A 22,265-nucleotide genomic window follows, 5' to 3' on the forward strand; every position below is an offset into this window, starting at 1 on the left:
CCCGGTCCCTCTGCGCCCACTTCCCCCTCTCCCCTCTCTCGCCTTTTTTGTACCTGTGCTTGTGTGTAAACGTTCTGAACTCAGGCTGTCCAATCCAGTCGGCTAAATCTGCACCCCGATCGTCAACGGACTTCTCCAGCTTTTTAAATGAAGTTTGTTTCAACTAACAGCGCTGGGGAGAGGAGGGCTGAGGGCAGGAAGGGAAAAGGGGGGCAATCTCCCCCCCATGATAGTAATTTTATTTTACTCTTTAGAGAGACCCACATATTGTAAAATCTTCTATTTTTAAACTGTTCATCGGATTAAACCAAAGAATGACTTGGAAACACACACACACGGAGATGAGATATATTGAGAGGCTGCCCAGTACTTTCTGAGCTAGGGGTTTCAGGTATGGGCCTGCTGCGCCCCCTACTGGTAGATTTACCTCCCCGAGAATGTCCCTCAGTTTACTTTTAAAATGCACTGTTCTGAAATAATAAAGGGAAAGAGAAGAAGAAGAAGAACCGGAAACCAAATAATTATATTAATCTAAATAATAAATAAAACCCAACAGCATGAATGCATCTGTTTTATGGATTATGCAAATATAACCTATCAGAGTTAACGTGTTTAATTCGAAAATGTACGTCTAGCCCATAGACTGACAGGTTACACCATAGAAAAATAGGTGCAAATTCAAGATATAAACGAATTCTGATTCTCCAGCCACTACCGAGGGCACACCAAGTATTTACTTGGTTATTGTTTATGCTTTGGTCTGCACTCGATAACATTATTCCAAAAAATCTTATGGATAATTAAGTTTGAAAAAAAGGGGGTGGGGGTGGGTGGGTAGTGGTGTTTGTTCATCGTAATACATTGATCACTGGTGGTTGGTGTTAGCAAGTCAGTCTTATTTTTATTCTCGGCTGTAGTTATAGAGACAGAATCCGTTGTAATTTTGTGTGTGTGAGATCCTCAGCTGAGGCAACACAAGGAGCGATTTTACACATAACTAGATGCATATATTTGTGCCTGAACTCTATAATAACACAGTGAAGAGGTTAAAGTGGCTGGCTTGGCTCTTTCTTAATTGCATTTATCATATAAATAAGGTATGGAAATACCTAACAATTGTGTTATCACGAGTATTTACAGCTTTATTTTAATTAACGGTGTTTTTCTTATCAATGCAATAAACTGTCTCAGGCATATATACATAATAATGTGCTATAGAAAATAAGATAAAAGCGATAGCTCTTTCAGAAAATTCCCCCAGTTTCCTATATATATCTATATGTGTGTGTGTATCTCCATATATCGGGTTACTGGCTATTCCTTTAAACAATATAAAAACCATGAAATCGGAGTACTTCAATCTTAATTTATTAACAAGAATAACAACACTCTGTTGAAGAATATAGACATTTTAAAAGGGAGGCCTGGAGAAGGCTGGTTTAATCTGAATGGATTTTAAAATCGTTGCCTTTGGTATAATTTATGGAAATGAAAAGTGCTTACGTTAAACAAATAGTCTGCAAATGTTCTCAGCGATGGATTGTAAAGCAGTCACGCTTATTCCTAGGTTATGAGTCTATTAACAAGAAAATTGATGTTAACTACTTGGATTTTTATTTGTTTACTGTTCTGACACAGGCTCTACCCACCAATTTCTTATAAAAGCCCTGAAGATACAACCTATCGTGTTAACTGTAAAAGAAATAATACCTACATATTATTTTTGTACTGACCCCACTAGTAACAAATCCAAAGCAAACTATTAAGCAGTCTTGTGGAGATTGAAGATTGCAGCCCCATTTTTTGTCCTTAGCTGCAAATAGAGGTTTAACTTGCAGTAATTAGGTGAGAACTAGCCAAGCATCTTACTATTATGATGCTTGTTAAAAACGCTTCTTTTCTGCATCTGCATTTGAGTGTGTTCCCCTCCAGTCTTAATCTTCTTATGGAAATGAAGGCGAACGGCAGGGAACCTGCAGAGACTTAGAGAATGTCCTTGTTAACTGGAATTTCTCAGCATTGCTAATTAGCAGAGTTTGACGACCACCAGTATTGGGGAAAGCTCTGTTTAGCCACTCACAAACCCTTCCGAGGAAGAGCAGACTAATTTTATTTTGTAATTAAAATCTGAAAAGGGCCCTATTTGATAGTTAGGGCTATGAGAGTTTTATCTCCCTGTGAAATAATTACTGCCTTGATAACTCAATTTTCTGCAAAATGTCAACTGTGAGCTCCAAAAGTTTTAATTTCATTACGTTAAAAAAAATCTGAAGACGAAAATGTACAGAAAGATTTCCCCCCCCCCTCCCCCTTTCCAATTCTGGAACCAGTTAACTAGACAGGAGAAGCTAAAGTTAGCCAATGGAAGTTTTACCACGTTCAGTATAACCCAATCTCCAGTGACTTTAAAATACCACATGGCAAGTGGTTGTAGTGCTGATGAGTAAAAGGTGGGGCGGGGGATACCCTAAAATATTTTCCCCCCCACAGGAAGGTCTCCCAAATAAGAACACCAAGGAAGGTTCAGGCCAATACTGATGTAGTTCTGTTAGCGAAGCTTTGTTCACTTACATCCATTAATAAGGATGGGGGTGGGGGATTATTATCCTGTACTGAAGATATTACAAGTATGAGTTAAGGTGATTAACCATTTTCTTTAAATACCGCGATGTCATGAAATCTTAAAAGTATGATATATTATAAGGAAAACAGACCACTGTTTGTGCATTCCGTGAAGCAACTGATTATATATATATATATATATAAAAAAAACAACTAACAAAGCGTCTAATATTTTGTTTACCTTTTTAAGTTTTCAAGGAGGGGAACCCTCACAACCTTAATCACAATCTCTGAGCAATGAAAGGCACCGGAATAAACTTCAAAACTTGCGTTAGACATGACCTACTTTAGGGTGACGCACCAGCACCCCTCTCTCCAGTCTGAGTCCTGCTTTCTAAGCGACTACAAAACCCACCCCATTTTCAAAATTCTACCCCTAGCCCCGTGGGTAGCTTGTTTGTTTCTGGAGGGAATGAGGATGCGTGGAAGGTGAATTATTTGGGGTGGGGGGAAGGGGACACGCTGGAGCAAGCATAATCCACCCTGCTTACATTTTAGATATTTTTTTGATTATTTAAAACTGTTTAATCTGCTTTTTGTTCCTGTCTGTCCAGCAAGCAGCCCGATTGTACCGCTCAGAAGTGGTATTATATGTACAAACGAACAAGGGGGTGGGGGGGGGGTGGATGACAAATACTTCATCCAAACCCAATTTCACCCAATAATTTCATTCAAGGACTCTAAGGACCCTTGAAAGCTGCGGAATGCAGAGCAAGCTCCACATTCCTCCCTTGTCCCCTCTTTCATCCTAATTCTCACTAATGAAATCTAAAAAAGAGCACACGTGCGGCCCGAGAGGAAAAACTAACTATATTGAAAGTGTTCACTCCTGCGAGCATTCCAGTTGCGACAGCACAAGAATTCGTGATATACAGAGCGATCAGATTGCCTGTGCTGGGAGCCTGGGACTAGAAAGCGATTTAATTTAAATCCACTACCAGAGGTTCCAGTGGCCTCATCTGCCACTGGAATTTATTTCACCGCAATGCAAGGTGCCCATTACAAACAAACAAAAATCCTACAAGATTCTGATTTGATATTAAACTTGCGTTGCAAACAAACAAGCAAAGCCTTTGAAATTTAAAAAGACCCCTTCAGCCAGATTTCTCCCTTCCTCTAGTGGAACAAGAAACAAAATAAAGAACCCTAAAGCCTGGATATAATTTAAAATAGATAAAAAATACAAGATCAAGAGACAAGCTTTCTCTCTCTCACACACACACATACACACACCTGTGAGAATAATTTTCAAAGGCATCTAAATAAATATCCTACCGTTTGACCAGACACTCCTATGCAATTTGTCTTAACTAGCCAACAGCTTTTTAAAAATCCTTCAGATTTTGTCCACTCACCTGGGAGATAATATTTCCTACCCCCTCTTTCACTAGAAGATAAACATTTCCCATATTTATTTATTCATTCCACAATCCTATCAATACAACAGCAATCCGGTACCAGTGTTTAGCATAAATTCATAGGTTATTGCACAATATAAATGAGTAAAAGCATAGTTAAGTGTAGGCCCTTTACTGTATATATAGACCCTTTTAACAGGATCCTTTTTGGCAGTCTATTTAGAGTTATCTTTCCTTCCTAGTTTTGTAAGAACAAATGAGTTTTCTTTTCCCATTGTAACTGAATAAACTCATGTATATTAAACACAAAAACCTCTCCTGAAGAACGTTAACTGCTTGATTTAAACCCACAAAAACAGGAGCATTCAGAATGAAAGGTTTCCAATTCCTCTTTAACTCTCCCAGTATTGCAGAACATGAAGGATGGGTACATTCTCAGAAAATCTCAACATCTGGGCATGGATATGTTCAATCCAAATATATTGTCCATTGCTTAAATTTGGGTTTGAGATTTATTTTATTTTCGACTCTTTTCCCAGTTTTAAGGAAAATGCTTTTAAACAGTATCTGTCATTAGGACCATGCATGGCATCAAAATCAAATGAGGTCTCCTTTGGAGCCAGTACAGTTTTGATGGAATTTTTATGGTTCTTCCACTGAAATCATGACTCCCAAAGAAGCTCATGCAATTTCAATGGAAATGTTTGCGGCACAGCCTGAGGTACTTCAAGGTTGCTTTTCTCCTCAGCGCACCTCAATACACCCTTGGAGCCTGGGGCATTGTTTGAAAAAGTACAGGGTTAAAAAATAAAAACTTCCAATAATTCACAGATCACTGACACCATCATCCATAATGCAACCAAGATGGTGCCTTTTATCTCACTGAGTTCTTCATAGTCCTTAATTTGGGGATCATTGACAGGACAGACGACAATGCCTCTTTCAGAACTTTTCAGTACTCCTTTTCTTTTTGCGAATACAGACTAACACGGCTGCTACTCTGAAACCTGTCTTTCAGAACTGTTATGATCTAGAATGACAATCTCTACATCTAGTGCATGGGTTTATTGACACCATAAGCTCATTGTGTCACATTATCCTTGTGATTTAAGAACTCTCCAGCAACCGACTAGCGATGGATTTTAATTCACATTATAGACTAGCTGTCTTTTATGTAAACTCATATTTAAGGAGTATTTAATCTGTAGAGCATAGAGACTGTGCACATTTCCCATTTATAAAGTGCCTTCCATTCAAGGATCTCAAAGAGCTTTAAAAATATTATCGAAGCCTAAGAACCGTATGAGGTAGCATTTCAAAGGGGGGTACAGAGAGATGAGAAGTAATTTGAACAAGGTCGCCAAGCTGAGGGTAGAATCCAGAAGTCCAGACACTCTCCGTCTCTTGCTCTAACCACTCATCCCTCTACCTTCCTTGTTTGATGAAAACAAAGTCTATAAAAGTGAGGGCCCTTGATCCAGAGCGAGGTTACAACTACCATTATATGCATTAACAGATGTAACAAGCAAATTATTTTTGCCAAACAAAATTATCTGGACATAGAGCTTCTCTGATTTCTGTAACTAGAGCTGTCTGATTTAAATAAACAAAAGTCCCAGTGAGCCACAATACTTATGTGTCGATTTTAAGAGCTTAGCACCTTGAGTCAAGATGTCTTTCAGGCTTATAAGGGTGCCCTAATTCCCACTGAAGTTAATGGGGGTTTTGCAGTGAACACACGCAGACTGTATAGTGAAGGGTGTTCCACCTGGAGCGACATACACTGTCTGAGGTCTTTGGGTGATACCGATGAGACTTCCCAGATATGGTCCAAATTGGCAAGGATGAGTGCTCTGTGCATGGTTCTCACACAGGGCTCTGATATTCTATTTGTACGAGAACAGCAAACAGTTCCTTGTTATTGAGGGAGGATGCTAAAAAGCCAGATAAAAGTGGGCTTTAATGCCTGGTCCTTGGGAATTTCTTGCCGTGCCACAGGAAGGGGGCTGAGGGAGAAGGGTTCCAAGGAAAAGTAAGAAAAAACAACCCTGGAAATTGGCAATTAAAGTTGGTTTTAGATTGTGTTCTTACATTATGTTTTCAGAAACACTGGAAATCAGGATCCCTTCCTAACTCCAAAGGAAAAGAAATATTTTCTCTATAACACCAAGAGGAGACTAATAAATAGAGATTATCTGTAGAGCACCATTATTCCCAAAGTGTTTTCCAAATGTAGGGCCCAATCCTAACTCAATGGCACTAGTCGCATAACTAAGGCTGTATCAGGCCCTTCAACTGATACAGACTATGTCTAGGAAAATCAACCTCTAAAAACTAAATTTGGTTAAAGCAGTGACTCCTGAGCTGTGACTTTATAAATCAAAATTTTACTGAGAGAGAGGGGGCAGTTTATGGCTCAGCTATAAACCCCCTTACAATAGTTCTTTGTAAGGGGAACACTAACAGCACCTCTCATAGAATTGAGTTAATCATTCACTTTTCAGTGAGAGCTACTAAAATTTTTGCAAACTGCCTCCTGATGTTAAACATTTGGGTATAAACTGATCTGATTTTTTTTTCATTTCCTGTAATAATGGTCATTGACCTATAATATCTCTGTTTATAGCCAGCTTGATAGCTCTTGACAGATCTATATAGATCTATACCTATATCTTTGCTTAGTTAATTTCAAAGTTACACATTCAATGCATACTAACTAAGAAAACAGTTCACAGGAAAAATGAGAATTCCGATGTACCGTGCCTTTGCTATTGTATGCTCAAATAAATTGGTTAGTCTCTACGGTGCCACAAGTACTCCTTTTTTTTTGCGAATACAGACTAACACGGCTGCTACTCTGAAACCAGAAAATACACTGTCTTTATTTTAGCAACTCTTACTAGAAAACTGCTTTATTAGGCTTTCAACCAGAGAGCAAACTGAAAAAAAAAATGGAGAAAGCATATTCAGTATAATAAACAGTCACTTTTTTGGGAGATGCTATTCATACACAATATCTAAAGTGAAAAGCTTATTAGGAGACCAACTAATGTAAGAATCATAAAATATTAAAACTGCTGCCTTTTAACTTTGCTCCAAGCTGCCAACTGGTGACACAAAATAACCACAATTTAGCAGAAATAATTTGGTTTCAATTAGTGTTTCCTCTCAAATGCAGTACAAAAAAACCTGCATTGGGGTTTTGCACTGCACCTTGCAACTACAATAGTTCAATGAGTTACACTGAGCTACACAGAGTCCTATATCAGCCAAAAAGCTGGAAGATAATGTAGCACTTTCCATAGATTTCGGTTAATCTTTTAAAATCATTGAGGATTTTTAATTTGACCAATCTAAAGGAAAAAAAAGCATGTCTCAAATGATAGAGTTAAACTAACGCTTCTTCCTCAAATGTATACAGAGTGATTTTGTGTGTGTGTGTGAGAGAGAGAGGGGGCATCCCCCCAGTTTTAAAACATGGTCTTTTAGGATATATTTTCCAAGTAAAACTGAAGTGTTAAATTCTAAATAAAAAATATCTGCCAATACTGGCCTCTTCTAAAATATCTTGAGATGAAAAAGATAGCAAAAGCATATGCCTCCAAAAGGTTTGAATTTTATGATATAATTAGAACTATTGGATAGCAAAATCATTACATAATTATTCACTTGTTTAAAATACTAGCAAAGGGATCTGTGTTTTAATGATGATCTGGTATCCTAATATAGAGTATCAGTTAGGGTATGTAACATTATTGCTACTGCACAGACACTCAGGTTGTCAATATCTAAGTCTGAGTTAAAGCCACATGCAGGAACTAGAAGTGCTAAAACCAGTGTTTACAAATATATAGGGAAATGTCTTTGTTTAATTTCTAGTTATTAATTGTTAATTATTATTATTATTGTTTATGAGAATATAACCACAAAGAGTAGGCAATCTCCCTTTAGCGATTTCTGGTTTCGGTTATTTGTTCATCTTGAATTTTTATTGATTTTCCATGTACCTTTTTAAAAAAAGAATCCAAAACTTTTTCGGACAGTTCTCTAACCTTGACTTAAATCTCTTTCACATCATCTCATTTTAATTGCCAATGTATTTTATCTTTTTAAAGTTTTTTTTTTTTTTTTTTAAAGGGAAAGAAGAGCCATATAAACCCAGATAACAAGGTTCTTGCTGTTCCCATAACTGGTACTGCTCAGCTCCCACCGTGTCCAATAGGGGGCGCTGAGATAACCTGCTCAGCGCCGCCTCACATCTGAGCCCAGCACCAGCCCCAGAAGAAGGGAGGACAGCTTGGAAGCTTAGCAGGGTCGAGTACAGATCTTTAGTCTTCATGGATAAAAAGAGATTAAAGGCTAAATTCTTTTTTTGTATCAATTTTAACCAACTACGAAAATGTAGAGCTTTTATCCTTTGATGTTTCCTAGAAAGAAACTGTTATATCAGTTGAGAAATTACATCGTTTCAGAGCCAACACACCCAGCCACAGAGTGGTAAAATAATTTAATTAAAAAGTAATAATATGAAGACTTGATCTTCTTTAGAGGCACTTAAAAGCTGGCACAAGCAGCCTCCCCTTCCCTTCTCCCCACTGTTTCAAATGTTTTCTGAATTGCCATTACATCTGATTAATTATTTTAAAAAATCAAATAACTCTTGATTATGGCTGTTATTCATGGTTAGTAAGTTTTGGGGGTTTTCTTCTTCTTCTCCCCCCCCCGTCTTTCCTTTATATTATTCCTACAAATCTACTCTAAAGGGGCAAGGTATCATGGCAAAACCAAACCATTTAAAAATAATAAATTTACATCCATTTATGGTACCAAGCCTAAATAAAATTGTGACTGGTTCCCCACTACAAAAACTCTTCACCTGTATTTAAATAGCATGTCTTTAATTACGGCAGTTGGGGATGTATGAGGCTGAAATGAAATTAGCAGTCATTACCAGTCCTTTAACTCTGTGGTGCTTTTGATCAGCACTAAATTAGCTTTCCAGTCCTAACAAAGGCTCTATAGCAAGCACTGGGCTGTAAATAAGACAGCTCGACCTGCCCTCCACACCTTTTCTCTTGTCAATCACAGCTCTATCATTCAGCTCAAGATTAACCTTTATCTATCCAATTCTTTAAAAAAAATAAAAAAATAAAAATCGCACAACTTTGCTAACAGCACCCAAAAAGAGCTTCTCGCGAAATGGTTTCATAATTAGCCAAAATGTCAAAATCTGCCAATTCCAAATCAATTTTATGTGTATTAGGAGGCAGTAGAAGATTCAGGTAGTTACATTTATTTCTCTATCACTTCCTCTGAATGGCCACCCCTCATGTAGTGATCTGCTCACGGAGAATCCCCGTTTCTTTCCTGCCTTCCAAGAATTATTTTAGAGCGCCTGTTTTGGAGGACCGGGGATGGGGAGAAATCTGAGGCTTTTTGTAAAGGCGTGACTCTGCTGAAAATAATCAGTTTGCGCTTTGGGAAGGCTGCAAATCAGCAAGGGGGGAAAACAGCTGCCTTCCGGTAGGAGTCAGGTAGAGGCTAATCTTCACGTTACCATTAGGGGGCGCGAGAGAGCAGGTCCTAGCCTTATACAGCTGGCAGCTTGCCAAGGAAGCTAGCCGCTTCATCATGCTATACCTATATATTCTCAGGTAATTTCCCCCACCCACGCCCGTGTATTCCCCTCCACCACACACAACACCCCTTCCGTGTAAGTGGCCCCAAATAGGAGCTATTTCCCGGAAACCAAATTAACAGGGCATCAAATGAAACAGCAAGATCTCTAAACCGGTTCCTTCCAGGTAAATGTACATTCTACAGTTTTGATCAAGTTCTAGCCCAGACCTCCTCTCTCCGTATCCTGCAAAGGGGTCATGCCAAATCAACCAGCATCGTTTTAAACACCCAATAGGTGGAAAGCTGACGATCACCTCTCTTTGCTCAAAGCTGAATAGGTCACAGAACCATTTGCGCCACATGGGGAGGAGAGGGGGAAGCTTTTGCAAGGCAACTAGTCCTGCCTAGCATTCAGGATGCAGCAAACTAATGCACAATTCACTTCACTTTAGCAAAACGCAGACGTCTACATGCCATTCCCAACATGTAATGTTTCATCCCCAGACTTGCCAGTTACACGATTGGTAAATGGAGGTACATTTCCAGATTTTTAAAGGTCTCAGGGAAGAGGGGAGGGGAACCGTGAATGTCAAAGTTCTCTTGCAACTACTTACATGTCCATGCCAGATCAGGGTGTTGTCGAGTAAGCAGTTTGATTGGCAGGATACAGCGAAAGTCCGCGTGGACTCTTGAGTTCTATTCAGCCCCGGGGGGTTGATCACTTTTCACCGGACACAGGCAGTTGAAGGAAGCTTTCACGTCCCCTTCTCTTCTCTTATCCTTCTCCATCCAGGACAGAGAACGAATCCATTTCGGTTTTTCTTCCCCCGGCTCTCCTTCCGTTTGCCTACACATCCTCCAAATCCTAGCCCTAGCTTTTAACTGCAGTCCCTGGAACAAGGGGGGAAAAATCGTTTATGGTTTAAAAAAAATCCAAATGGCTGATTTGTGTGTGTGTGCATTATAAGAAAGCACCCACAACAACAAAAAAGTCACTTCTCTGTCCTCCACCGTGAAGCAGAATAATAATAATAATAAAAAAGCTTTATATTTTTGCAGTGGGTATTCAAAGATAATTTGATGCCATTGTTTCTGCTACAGATGGTTCTTTTTAATACAATAACACTGCTCTTTGTGCGTACTACACACAATAAAAATCGAAAGCGTTCTCCTGAATAACCATTTTGTTCTCGCTTGTATAGGGCCAACAAAAGCTACCGTGAGGTAATGGGTTCTGTTTATTGAAGCCATAGAATAGGGGTCTGATAAAGATTTTTTTTTATATAGGAGGGGAAAAATAAAGCCCTCGCAAGGTCGAACTGATCTCTTCATGTTTTTATTATTATTATTAACGTTTTCACCAGTAGATTTATTTCAATTGCAGCTGCAGGGGTTTTCCCCTCGAGTACTAATCAGCCCAAACATCTGTTTATTTTCATTTGGGGAGATCTGCAGTTGTATCCAAAGCTAAACATCTAGAGTTTACGAGGGAGTGGGGCAAAACAGCACACAGGCGAAGGCATGGCAAATGAGTGACGGAGAAACCAGGTTAAGGAGAACCTATATCTAATCTTATCTGTCTATCTGTGTGTGTGTGTGTGTGTTGTTTTTCAATCTGCTGTCCACACACACAAAGGCATAAACTGATCCTAACGGACATCAGGATTAGCATAAAGTATTTTCAATCATGTTAATAGGCAGGCATGTATCTATACCCCCACACAAGCACGGTACAGATCCCCCACTAGTCTGATTAAAACATGACGCATTCCCCATCAAAGTTCCTACCTCCTCTTTAACTGTTTTTGTAAATAAGGATATTTAACTAGTCCTTTCTCCGGCGCCTTAGGTTTACCCCGAAGTGTATCTCAACCACCAGAAATAGAAAGTTAAAATGTATCTAGGATGCTCTGAGATCTACCAGAGTTCGTTTCAATTGCTAACTTCTGCTTAGAAATGAATACATTAGCAACACTAAAAATGATATTAGAGGGAAACACTAGGAGGCAGCTTTTTATTTGCTTGTGAGTTGTTTCATAGGTCACGAATTCTGCATCCTGAAATCGCCCTCGTTCACCTCATTTTTGGATTTGGTTACGGCTGAGGTCTGTATCAAGTGCAAGAAAGCCCCAAAGCAAAAGAAAGTGCTTAGACAATAGGTCTCTGCGGGAAAGTTGTTAGTCAGGGCCTGTGTTTGTCTACCTTTCTATAGGAATTAATGCCACAGCTCTCTGTGCCTCTGTAGCCCGGACTGACAGTAATCCACCTCTGTGACTTCTGCCCTTTGTGTTTTCATAAAACTGGGCTCACTTGTAGCAAGACAACAGCCCAGAATAATGACTTTAACCTTCAAACGTTCTTTAATTAGCTTTTTCAGCAAAATAAAAGATGCTCAAATGAGCCCTTTGACAAAAATGACCTGCGCCTTCAAACTCCACTTTCCCTCTTGGAACTAAAACGTTATTGGTTTAGAACTCATCTGAAGTCACCTAATAAGGATTATTTGCGAACCGTTACTGACACGCCAATTAAAACTTTTCCGATGGAATGATGGAAACACAGATAAGCATCAAAACGGAAAATTAAACTACAGTATTTGCACATGGCTTGTTTTGCACCAATCAGTTTTATACCTCAGGATAAACATCTTAGCACCAGCTTGCTCAGAACTAAAGGGGGAAGACGGAGGGGACCAGTTGAAAACTGGTTTGATCAGTGCAAACACCTAATGAGAAACGTGAAATGTTGCCCCAATATTTACAAAGATTACTACCATATAATCGTGACTTCAATAGTTCAACAGTTTTAAACAGAAATATAGACACACATCTATATTTCTATATTATACAGATTCTCAGAGGGTCTGCATTCCGAATGCGATATGGACAGCTTTTATTTTACAAGCTTAATACCGACGAGTTCATTTGCACATAGCTTCGATCCGTTCACTTGCAGTTGCATTTCGCTGAGTCTTATGTAATTTTGCAATAGTATTTAAATACTACAAGAAAAAATAATAAGTGAACACAACTCTAAAATGCACGAGGCTTAGGAAATCGTGTAAATACTTCACTGAACTGTAAAATTCAGGAAGTAATTGAGAAACGTTATTTTATTACTCAGGCCAGTGAAGGAAGTAGCCTACTGGCAAATATGGCATTTTTTCTATCTACAATGGGCCTTTTGGTTAACTCTGAATCAGACTCTGAAAGCTTGATTAGCTTACCGAGGAAACATGATTCACTCAGACAAAACCTCCTGGTGACTCAGATAGCCAACGTCGTGGTGAGATACTGTGTACAAATCTTGGTAGGGGTTTACAAGAAAAATTAAAAAGGCACTCCAAATAATTATGACAAAGAGATCACCAGAAACGTAGGCGGGAAATATGAAAGCATCTCTTTAGCCTTAAGCACTCATTTGGTTTAAATCTCAATTTGTACATAACCAGAACTGAAACCATTAGTTTGTAGGGACGGGGTTGCCGCAATTGATAGATATGTACCAATATATAATACTTTCTGGAGAAGAGAAGAACCACAAATTGGATTGGCTTCTAGAAAACAGGTCTCTACATGTATTTTCATTCCATCCAGCTCAGGTTTCTGGCTCAGACACATACTGGAAGCATTCACTGTAAACTAAAGTTTATTTCCCGTCCTCTGTAGTGTTCCTAAATAATTTACCAAAGTTTGGCTTTTACAGCGCACGCTTAGCTCGCAATAACCCCGCGAATCCAGGAACAGAGATAAGACAACAGATCACTTCAAGGCTGCGTATAAACGTTACACGTGCAAGCCCAAAAGAAACGAAACATCTGTTTCATATTTGTGCTCTTTTCCTTGCTTGAATAGCCGTGAATGAAGAGTAGCTGCCCAATACCGCTAATATGTGCCAAGGGAGTGAATAGATCCGCGGGGGGTTTACCTGGAGTGAAAATACTGATCTCTAAATTAAAGAATGGAGGAATGTGTTTCTGTAACTAGTTCCTTGCAAAGTCGTGGGGGTTTTGCACGGCTATCATGTTTTTGCTTGTTTGTTTGTTTGTTTCTGGTAGTCCTTTTTCCGTAGTTTAATCGAACTCATATCCACAGGCAAGACTGTTGTATAAAATTTAGTCCCCCAGCCTACCTTCCCAAGGGAATTAAGTTGAACGTTTAACGGGACAAACAGGTCATTCTTTTTAAAATGTGGATCGGTGACAAAGGGGTTGAAGTCTAATACCAGCGGATTTCTCTTTTAACCGCAAGGTGCACATTTGTTCTCCACCATCCTGAAAATTACACACTGCAACCAAATGCAGATTTCCAGAAGTGCGGTTTGAAATGCCGCTTTTTTGACTCGTTATGTGCAACGCAGGTGGCCGCAAAAATAGCCGTAGGGCACCAATAGTGCAGGGAATTTGGGGTACGGTGGACGGATCTCCCTGCCTGGATTTTCGAATCAAGAGTTTTCCAGGAGCCTGCATTCAAAAGCAAATCAGCATGCTGCAGAAGGGTGCCCCAGGTTTTAGTTTTTAAAACTTCACACAACATCCCAGAGGGAGACTGCCGAATTAATAAGGTACAACTTTAGGGCGAGACATAGGAAGCCAACCTTCCCGAGTCCTCCCTCAACTTTCTAAGCGCAACGAGGTCCTCAACTCCTACAGTCATAGGACCATAATTTGGACAGGAAGTGTGTGTGTGAGAGAGAGGTTTGCTGCCAAACTAGGAGCTGTAAGAGCAGTTTGTGATCAGATAACATGATTAGTCTTAAAACCCAAGGCACCTAAGACTCTAGGCGTTTTGGAGCAGAAAAAAGGGAAGATAAATACTTGACGTCCAACCTAACTGTACTGGAAGCTGTTTTAAAATATGCCGGTGATAAATGCTAAGGGAAAAGCATGACCAAGGGCCAGATCCTGCCGCCTATATATACCCGAGTAATCGATAGGGAGGACAGGGGCTCATTGACTACTTCAGCGAGTAAAGATTACTCAGGTGAGTAAGGGCTACAAGATCGGATCTCCAAAGTATTAGTTGTTATAACCTGCACGTGTGTGCTGCAGTAGGATTCGGCATCAGAAACGGGGCGGTTATCACAGTTTCTAGGTATTTTTTCCCATGCTGAAGTTCACACTGTGTTTTAGAATGGTTTTGTGCAATATCCACCTTCGGTTGTGTGTTGGAGGGTGGCTTTCAAAATACAGTCATTAGCGTGATTATATTTCCTTCACTTTCACAGGAGACCGAGAGATTAAAAGTACTTTTAATTGTATAACCTAAACCTATAACTCCACAAACTGCAGCCGAGTGCCTTAATGCTACTTTCCCATTCATTTCTTTAGGTGCTTAGCGAGACATTTTTTTTCATAGATGGAAAATGGGCCCCAAATGATCACTCCCAGTCCTTCTTAGTTCACTTTTCATGAAAGTAGCGCACAGGTTTCCAAAGAACCAGTCTCTCTCTCTCTCTCTCTCTCTGTGTGTGAAAAGCCACAATCCTTGGCAAGGTCATAAAAGCCCCCCACAATCCTACAGTGTTAAAATAATATTTGTGAAATACCGAGAGCGCCCTTTTGTCCCATAATATGATGGCAAAAATTTCAAACAAATTAAAGGTAAAGCACATATACAAAAGCAGCTTTTGTAGGGCTGCCGGTTTGAAGACACAGACATGTCTTTCTCCGTGTAGAAATGCATGGCACAATTTTAGAAGGGTTGCCCGAAATAAAGCCAAGTGCAGAGTTTTTAAAGGGTTCGGTTTTCCCCCTGATTGCTAGGACATACCTGAGACGTCTCATTCTTTTATTACCACAACATATTCTTCGCTATAAAAAGTCTTGCCACCAGTTGCTATGGTTAGCTATAGGGTCAAATGTACCATTAAAGAAATGTAACCACTGACTGCAGCAAAGAGTTTCTCCTGGTAGAAAGACGAAGAGGTCCGGAACCCCCACCTACTGTTTCAGCCTTTTAGCACATTCATTCCAGGCGCGCCATACCTTTATAGACCAGTCTCTTTAGATGTCAGATATTTGTCTCTCTAGATATTTCACTGCGAAGGCTTGGGCTTGTTTTGCAAACTAATAATCGGCTAAAGTTTTCAAGTGAGTGAAATATCGAATGAATTCCTATAAAAGTCTGCATTAAAGAGATGCTCGTTAATAGACTCCTGAGCTGTGTATGTGTCTACATAAGTAAACACTCATTATATATTGTATATATCACATACACAGTATACACCATCCATAATCTATGACACATATGATATATAGTATTATACATATGATATATACACACAGATATACACACACATATAACACACACACACAATACACACACACAGAGATATATAGAATGTATATATGTGTGTATATTGTGTGTGTGCATATACATCTATATATATATACACACATATACATGTGATATACATATATATGGAGCAGATTATTATATATTAGCCAGGAGGAAACTTTCCCCCTGGAATTTGCAGGGAAGGATCAAACCTTAGTTGGAAGTGGAAAGCACTTAATTGGTAGTGTCATATTTGGCCCTTTTCTTGATCTGTCCACCTACCTCAGTTAAGAGATAACCACAACACGGACAGAGTTCTTTCACAGATATTTATCTCTGTGGTTTCATATAGTTTCCCATCATCAATATCCCATTATAGGAACACAGATTGATCTTTTACATGGATCCCCTAAACATTACACATGCCACGACTGGCTGCTTGTGAAATTCAATTGGAAACCTCAGGTACCAGGCCCTGCTTTGGAGAGCCTCTCCTCATGCTTGCAGTCAGATTGTTCATTCTCAGTTTTTCAAGGACTGGGGTTTACATCCAGACACTACAAGGCCAAGAGTAACAAACAAGGACTGAGCACGTGTCCAACGCACTGTACACTGCCTCCCTCCCTCTGTCCTTCAAACAGGTGAGAGACACCAAATGGGAATCCTACTTAATGGTTTGAAACTCTCCATCAGTGTTAATCGTACAGTAGCAACTTCCAGGGTCCTGATATGTCACGCTATCTAGATTACAACTGCTTCAAAGAATATTTGATAATTGAAACCGAACAATGTGCAACCATGAGGAGGCTCTCCAAATCAGGGCATGGGACATGAGGTTTCCAACTGAATTTCACAAACACACCATCCAGTCAGCAAGTCATGGCGCACACAATGTGTAAGAGATTTATGTAAAAGATCAATCTATGTTACTATAATGAGCAAATGAGTAAAAACTAAGGGGGCCATAGCTGGCACTGAATTAACCAAGTATACAGTGGGTTAGGCATCAGCCACTGCTGTCAAATGCAAGGCACAATAACCTAGGAGGAGGCAGCTATACAAGAACAGATGACTGGAATCCAGAAAACCCCAATTAACCTCATTACTTATTACAAAACTCTACTATTTATAGACTGATTTTCCAAAAAGTTAATTTAAAAAAAAAATCGGTTGGACTATTATATTACATGTTTTGCTCAAATCACCCAAATCAGCATTGCCCTTCTTAAGGTCAGAGGAATGTATTTTAAAACATTCATATATTAAATAAATATGTATTGTTATTTTAATAGGCACTGTGGATAGTTTAATTTGTATCTGTATTAAATTAAACATATGGTGAACAGGGTATAATAGATTTTCTATAATTTAGCTGCCAATGTGGCAACAGAAGCCAGTTACTCTCACCAGCAGACTTGTCAGTGGTTTGTTTACTAGCTTATTTGAATTAAAATAAAGCTTCGCTTCTGCTGACTGCACATCATTATCTATGAGACCATAATCCTGCTAGCAAATCCTATATCTTCCAGAACTGGCTCTTTTGTTTGGGATTACTGAGAGCTTAGCCTATAACAAAGAGGAATAAGGCATCCCTCTCATCCTGGTAATTAAGTGTGGGGAGTAATTTAGAAACAAACCCAGAAAGATGTACAATTTGGAGTTATATTTCTATACAGAATTGAGGAACAGGAGAGGCCAAACACTGATTATGTTAACATAATGTTTAAACTATTAAACTACTGTACTACAGGAAGCCAGCTTTTAAAAATTATTAGCAACTATCAATAAAGTATAAAGTTGCTTTACACAAGAATGAATTTTTTTAACCAATCTAAAGGTATGTTGGAAAACTTGGGTGGGGCTTAAAAACTGCAGGCTATTTAAAATCTTATATTTTATATATTATATATACACACCTTTTACAACATCTCATTGAGCAATTAAAGAACATAAATTAATCTGTGTTAAAATGGTATTTTATTTTATAAAATCCTGCAGCTGATTAGCTGGTTTTGAATAAGAATATTGGTTAGGAGACATTTTGAGCACACTTATTAAAATGCTGTATTTTCAAACAGCAGGGATATCTATTTTCTTTTGGATAAATAAAGAAGTGGTTCAAAATGGTCAGCATTTTACACCCATCTTGGAAATAACCCGAACATTCAGGAAAGAGAATGGAGTATATTTTAGCCAAGGTGTAACCAGTCAAAACTATATCAATAACATATAGATTGTGCGACTCTGGGTACATTCCTGTAACTCTGTTCTCTCTCTTTCTGAAATGTTATACATAAGTTGTAGAATTGCACAACTAGGTAATGAAAAAAAAAGGGGGGAGTGCTTAGTACTACATAGATAAACAATGTCTATTTGCAGAAGACAAGTAAAGACAGGGGTTGATTTATGAAAGTCTTCAACATTAATTGTCACAGATGGGAATTCTGAGGACCTCTGTGAGCCCAAACCAGGCCCTAGTGAATTATAAAGCAGGTCCTTAGACTTTAAAAACATTTAGGCAAAGTGACAGTTCAGAACATCTGTTAGCCTTCTGTCTGAGTATACACTGGATGTCATGGAGTGCACAGCTGTAGCCATTTTCTGTTTCTTTTTGCAACATCTGTCACAGCAGTACAGTAATATAGGTAATTATCAACACCTCATATAAACTGCTATTTTAATTTTTTGAATAAGTAAAATTAGCATTATAGCCTTTTGCAAAAATAAATAAATAAAATAGAGAAAGATATCTAATATTTTTCCCTTTTAAGACTGAATGACAGATCTGATCACTTGGAAGAGTGGAAATTCAGAAAAATTCTTTGCAACAAATAAGGGCCTTAGGGTAACAAAAAAGAATTAGGTGAGAACAAGAGAACAAGTTTAAATGCTCTTTCTCTCTCTCTCACGACATCTGAGTCTCATCTGTCATAAACAAAGAAGATCAGTAACAGGAAAAGATAGGAAACCACTAATCATCTATGGTTTTCACCATGCAAAAGCAGCTGTCAAATAATGTATGTTTTACCACAGTAACAAAGTCAAAGGCTCATCAGTTCCAAGCAATTTTATTGTCAATTGGTCATTCTTTTTCTCAACATCTGCAATAAGAAAAAGATCACCTTGCAATGATGCAGAGGACTTCCATCCCCCTGGCCAGTGATGAACTGGGCAGAGAAATTATCAGCAAGACCTATCAGAACTGAAGCACACATTCCAGAAACAATTGAAGAGAAAGAGTATGGTAAGAGAGAACCTTTAAAAAAGTAACAGGCCATCAAGCCATTTTTTCGAGATCACATCTGGTAATTTCAAATGAGAAGATATAGAGATACTATTCTTATGGACCATTGCTAATTACTGAAGATCGTATACTTCATCGCAGGCAGTATGGGGAGGCTTTTCAAAAGTGACTAGTGATTTTTGGATGCCTCAATTTTTGGGTGTTCAACCTGAGACACATTACAGGAGTCTGATTTGCAGAGGTCAGGTGCTTAGCAGTTTTTGAAAATTAGGCCCCTTTCAGGTGTCTCAAGTTGGGCATCCAAAAATCAAGGCACCCAAACTCACCAGTCACTTTTGAAAATCTTGGCCAACATATCCAATTTTAACAAACGTACTATTATTTTATTCGTGCAGTATATGGAGCAATAAGGCAACACTGTCAAGCAACAGTTCTAAAGAATATGTCAGCCTGTAAGTCTATATGTAAAGAATGAGCCTAGTGATAGAAAATAAAATAATAATGTTGCAGACAGATTTAATTATTTAAACATGTAAGGTAATCTTAACCAACTCATTATGCTTCCTTTGTTTACATAACCAAAAGAACAGCACTTTTGTTAGAAGTTGTAATTCTAGTGTGTTTTCTAGTATGTTCAAGACTGGGAAAGTGCTGTCATCTCCTTTTAGAAAGATGAAGTATATGGAACAAAGTGGTCACTAATGTGCTCTATTTAGTTCCTGTAGTATAGTCTGGAAGAAGACCTGCAATTGCTAGATCCACTATGCTACACACATTCTAAAACAGCAGCCGTGGAATAAGAGGAAGGAAAAGGCCTTGGGCAGTAAGTTTCTGAAGTCACACAGATTTCACATTTTGAATTTACTCCTAAAAGGGGGACTTTGAAAGAGAGGGAATGTTATCCAGCTTGAGAGAGGGGCTCTGCAAGGAAGTCAAAGGGAGATTTTTTGGGGGGTGGGGGGAGAGTGTGTGTTGATCTATGAGAAAAGAAATAGCAAGGGAAAAGAAACCTAGAAAAGAGAGAGGGAGAGAATGTGTGTATCTGAAGCAAATACTCACCAGGAACTATACATCACACCACAGAAACACTAACACAGGAACCAATCCCTGTAGCAAACCACGTTGCCTACTCTGTCCCCATATCTACTCTAGCGACACCATCAGAGGACCCAGCCACATCAGAGGCTCATTCACCTGCACGTCTACTAATGTTATATATGCCATCATGTGCCAGCAGTGCCCCTCTGCCACGTACATTGGCCAAACCGGACAGTGCCTACGTAAAAGAATAAATGGATACAAATGAGACATCAGGAATGGTAACATACAAAAGTCAGTAGGAGAACACTTCCATCTTCCTGGACATTCTATAACAGATTTAAAAGGAGCTATACTTGAACAAAAAAACTTCAGAAACAAAAAAACTTCAGAAACAGACTTCAAAGAGAAACAGCAGAACTAAAATTCATTTGCAAATTTAACACCATTAATTTGGGCCTGAATAGGGACTGGGAGTGGCTGGCTCTTTACAAAAGCAGCTTTGCCTCTCCTGGAATTGACATCTCCTCATCTATTATTGGGAGTGGACTACATCCACCCTGATCGAATTGGCCCTTTCAAAACTGGTTCTCCACTTGCGAGGTAACTCCCTTCTCTTCCTGTGTCAGTATAATAATGCCTGCATCTGTAATTTTCACTCCATGCATCCGATGAAGTGGGTTCTAGCTCACGAAAGCTTATGCCCAAATAAATCTGTTAGCCTTTAAGGTGCCACCGGACTCCTTGTTGTTTTTGTGGATACAGACTAACACGGTTCCTCCCTGATACTTGTATCTGAAGTAGGCAGTCAGGAATTAGCACCAGTGGACAAGTGAGAGAGTGAACCTTTTGAGTGTGTTTGTGTGTTTTTACAGGGGAGTTATTCTTTCCATATGTTCCTCTTTAGAGGTCTCTCTATTTTACCCAGTGTTAATGAAGCTGTGGTAGTTATATATAAGGCAGTGCTCAGGACTTGCTTTAAATTTCTGGACCATCTAGCTAGGTCAGCAGTTCTCAGACTTCACTGCACCATGACCCCCTTCTGACAACAAAAATTACTACACAACCCCAGGAGTGGGGACCGAAGATCGAGCCTGCCCGAGCCCTGACACCTGAGCTCCACCGCCCTGGGTGGGAGGGACAAAGCTGAAGCCCAAGGGCTTCTGCACTAGGGTGTGGGGGGGATGTAACCTTAGCCCTGGGCGGTGGGGCTTGCGCTTCGGTCCTGGGCCTCAGCAAATCTAACACCCAGCCTTGGCGACCTCGTTAAAATGGGGTTTCAGCCCACTTGGGAGTCCTGACCCACAGTTTGAGAACCCCCGAGCTAGGTTGATCTTGGGATCCACAAGCCCAAATCTTATTCTCTCCCCTGGATCCTCAGCATCCTTTCTTCCCTTCCCCAGTTACTCACATCTCTGTCTTCCTTTTCCCAGATCACTCACCCCTCTGACATCCTCAGGTTTCCCAGCTTCCTCTTTTATTGACTCCTCAGAACTCATTGCTTGACCCCTGTGCTTCAGCTTTCCCCCTCCCCCTTTGTTGCCATCCCCACCCTCACCCACGCACCTTGGCCCTACGTCATACAATCTGGGGCCCTGGAGAACAAAATTAAATGCCAGGAGACTTTCTCCAGCCTGGGTTCAAATCCCTGTCTGTGGTTTTTGTGGGTCCCCAAAAAGCATCCTCGGAGCACTACCATCCTCCCAATGAGTCATTAACACTGTGGGTTTCTCTTGCTCCTCTTTAGTGACCATGCAGATGGATGTTTAAAGGGATTTTGTCAAGTTAAAATTCACATTGTAAACATTTCCTTCCTTATGTTACTACTATCATCTTTGATTTCAATGAAAAGATTTTTAAAATACTAATTTATTTTTCACGATTTATGCTTTTGTTCACTTTTTGCATTCCTCTCTCTTGAAAACAGCCCATTTAGTTCCACTTTTCTTTATAGGAATTAAGTTTCTAGTCAATTGCATTTTCAGGTTGTCACCTTCAAGTACTATACTGAAATGTATGGATTATAAATATGGCAGGAGAATATGTTTCTGTTTAAAATGCTGCTTCCATTGGTTTTCTTTTAAAGACTGACATATTTTTAGTGGT

The 22,265-nt window shown here is 39.4% G+C and overlaps 1 protein-coding gene across 8 annotated transcripts in view; it reads right to left on the reverse strand.

Annotated features, from left to right (window-relative positions):
* Window positions 1–22,265, reverse strand: part of SOX2 (SRY-box transcription factor 2) — a 107,884-nt gene that overhangs the window by 34,174 nt on the left and 51,445 nt on the right. For 7 of the 8 annotated variants that reach the window (XR_012160719.1, XR_012160717.1, XR_012160716.1 and 4 more), the window contains exon 2: window positions 10,214–10,490. The gene's annotated coding sequence lies outside the window, so the exon portion shown is untranslated. Of the gene's footprint in view, window positions 1–53; window positions 72–10,213; window positions 10,491–22,265 lie in introns of those variants that run through there. The other variant, XM_073359287.1, reaches the window with a different exon arrangement.

Source organism: Lepidochelys kempii, chromosome 9 (genome assembly GCF_965140285.1).
Source record: "Lepidochelys kempii isolate rLepKem1 chromosome 9, rLepKem1.hap1, whole genome shotgun sequence".
NCBI classification, from domain to species: Eukaryota; Metazoa; Chordata; order Testudines; family Cheloniidae; genus Lepidochelys; species Lepidochelys kempii.